The following is a 3,492-nucleotide window of genomic DNA, read 5'->3' as shown; positions in this document are numbered from 1 at the left end:
TAATGAAAAGAGTTACCCATATCTAACTTAACAAAACGTATTTATACTTAAGCTCAAAAAAAAAATCCTAATTAAAAACAAAATAAAAAAATCTTCGAAATCCTCTTCAGAATCACGCGCCCGGTCGGGTAGAGATTCGCCCAGTCGGGCCCGCCTTTTTTGCTTGAGTGGAGTCTCGCTTGCACCCGGTGAACCAAGGCGAAGCGTTCTTCTTCTTTCTTCCTCGCCCGACCGGGCGCGCCTTAGGGGGAGGCCACTACCCGGTCAGGCGAGCTCTCGGGCAAGGGATCATCTTCGATTGGGCCATTTTCTTGGCCCAATCCGGATTTCCTCTTTGGGGCCCTTAGCTCGGTCCAATGCCTTGGTCTCTTCTTTGCTGAGCCCTTAATCATCGATTTGATAACTCTAACCGGTCTTGGGCTACGGTAAATGGTCATATATCTCTAATGCTCGTAGTGGCTCCCATAAGTCCGGGAAAATGTTCCAAATTTGCAATTTCTTATAAAACAATACCAAATCTACGAAAACACTAGAAAACGCCTACTAGTAATAAAAGTGGCTCTAAATGGCCAAAAATACTCCTAAATATGACCAAGGGACGGGGGTAAAACACTATATAAAATGAACATATCACAAGGGAGTGTGGAAATTCATCTGGCACTTACAAGCTCCGCAAAGAATTAGATTTTTCTTGTGGTTGGCTTACCCGGAGAAACTAATGACAAATGCAAATTGCTTTCTTTGTCACTTGACAAGTGATCCTAGATGCTTCATGTGTGGCTACGTTGAGGAGAATATGAAACATATTCTAAAGGATTGCCATACTGCAATTGTAGTGTGGAATAAAATCAGAGGTGCAGCGAGTCATCAGTGGGCTCAGCAGCCCTTGCAAGACTAGAGAATTTATGGGTTTGAGACAATGATTGGCCTTTGGTTTTTGCTACCTCGTGCTGGTGGTTATGGCGGTGGAGGAATGGGAGGAGCTTTAGACAAGACGCATCAGTCACTCTTGATCAAGTAGGTTTTATAATGGCAAGAATTGGTGACATTAGAAGGGCATATGATGCTAATTTATGGGAGGAAAGCAGAGGAAAATGTCGAAGAACAAAGACTTTTGTGCGTTAGTAATTCCCGAGAGAAGGGTGGATGCGATTGAATCCAGATGGGGCGTCAAAGGGAAATCCAGGACAAGATGGGGCTGGTGGGGTGATCAGAGGAGATCGTTGTGAATTGTTCCAACTATTTGCTACTCAATGTGGTGTGTGTACTAGCACAAAAGCTGAATTGATTGGGGTTTTGTGCGGCTTAGCCATTGCGTGGAACAGTGGTCATCGGAAAGTCCAAGTAGCAGTGGACTCAAGCACAGTGGTTCGAATGTTGGTGGATCCTACTCCCCCCAACTCTCCTTTTTATCATTTGATTCGTAAATGCAAGACTCTAATTTATGAGCGTGATTGGGAAATCACAATTAGTCATTGCTATCGAGAGGCTAATCGAGTTGCTGATTGGTTAACCAATTTTGGTGTGACTTCTAATCAGAAATTAGTTATTTTTGAGGCAGTCCCAAAGGACCTTCGTGTCATTTTATTAGAGGATTTGGGCGGCTTCACGAGACATAGGATGATTTCTGAGTCTTCTTAGTTCTAGTGGTAGGATTGGAGTTGATGTAGTTTTTATTTTCTTGCTTTGTTTTTGCCTCTTTGTTTCATTTTTTTATTTCTAGTTCTAGCTTTGTTTCTTCTTTAAAGGGCTTGCCCCTCGTGATCACATATATATATATATATATATATATATATATATATATATAAGCTACAACCTCCACAATGGCTAGCGAATTTTTAACTTAAGTAAGCTTTATTAGAAAATTATTTTGTAAAGTAGACTCGTGGCCAAACTATTTACCAAACTAAGCTTCTAGTTTACATGTTGACTTTTTTTTTTTTAAATCTCATAATTTTTTTATTTAAAAAAAAAAAAAATACACTAAAAACGTTGTCCGAGTCAGCGTTTTTAGTGTAATTTTTTTTTTTTTTAATTTTTATATTCTGATTTAAAAAAAATAAAAAAAATTTAAGCAAAACATATCATCCTACACTTGACAAAACAGAGATAAACAATGCATGCTTTGCTCAACTAATATCCTTGATTATAGGAAATGCTACTGCCCAACGGATGCAACGCTCAAGGCTCCACTTTTATAGGATTAGAATAGGTCTTGCTGTATATTACTGTAGCTATCCTTTTCTCCTATAGAAGCTTCTGTTGTTCCTACAGCATTGTACTCCTATTTATAGTTGTACATTACTCAGTGAATAACAACAACAATAAACCCTTTATCTCTCTTATACACTTGGTGCTAATTTTTGAAGATTTCAATTCACCAAACGGTCTTGACGGAACCACGTGAGGGCAGCAGGGTTGGATACGGATTTCCCGTCAATGGTGATTGAGGCGGAAGGAGATGGGTAGCTTCCATCGATGAATTTCCAGAGATCGTACCCAAGGAGTGTAGCCTGGAGTTGTGTTTTCCAGGCAACATAATTTGTTGGGGTAAGCTTAATGCAGTTTTGGACGTGGATTAGGGTGATGGGCTTGCTTGGTTCATCAAGGTTGGGAATCATGGCTTCTACTGCCATTGTTGCGGAAGCGAGAAAAGAAGAATAAGGAAGATGAGGGTGCTTAGCAAATAAAAAATTAAGAATTTAAAAAAAAAAAAAAATATTTACACTAAAAACTAATTATAAAAAAAAAAAAAAAAAAAAAAAAAGTCAACGGGTAAAATGCTGTCTCTACATAGTTACAAGGGTTAAGTAAGAGTTTCCACAATGTTGTGGAGAGGTATTTGCTTGCAATTTTAAATAGTTAGAATTAGTATCTCACCATTGTGGAGCTACAAGGGTTGTAATTTTGGTGAAACTACATAGCTCTACAAAGCTATGTAATTTTACTACACCTAAAACATGTATTGTCCATTTTGAATGATTAAATTATTTATGATTTTTTAATTTTTTTTATTAGAAAAGTTAAATAACATGTGGAACTTATTAAAATTACAAGAGGTAGTAGCTAGCCATGGATCATTTTCCAAAGTAAGCTTTATTAGAATACTATTTTGTAAAGTAGACTCGTGACCAAACTATTTACCAAACTAAGCTGCTAGGGTAAAAAGGTGCTAGGGTAAAGTAGACTCGAACAACGTTTTATACCCTGATTTTTTAAAAATCATAAATAATTTAATCATTCAAAATGGACAACACATGTTTTAGGTGTAGTGAAATTACATAGTTTTGTAGAACTATGTAGTTTCACCAAAATTACAACCCTTGTAGCTCCACAATGGTGATATACTAATTCTAACTATTTAAAATTACAAGCAAATACCTCTCCACAACATTGTGGATACTCTTATTTAATCTTGTGAGATTTGAAATTTGAACATGATTATATGATATACGGAGTACCATTTATATGTCCTAGTTAGGTTTGCTTTTA

This window comes from Chenopodium quinoa, unplaced genomic scaffold, assembly GCF_001683475.1.
Source record: "Chenopodium quinoa cultivar QQ74 unplaced genomic scaffold, ASM168347v1, whole genome shotgun sequence".
Taxonomy (NCBI): Eukaryota; Viridiplantae; Streptophyta; class Magnoliopsida; order Caryophyllales; family Amaranthaceae; genus Chenopodium; species Chenopodium quinoa.
Note: the sequence above shows the minus strand (reverse complement) of the source record.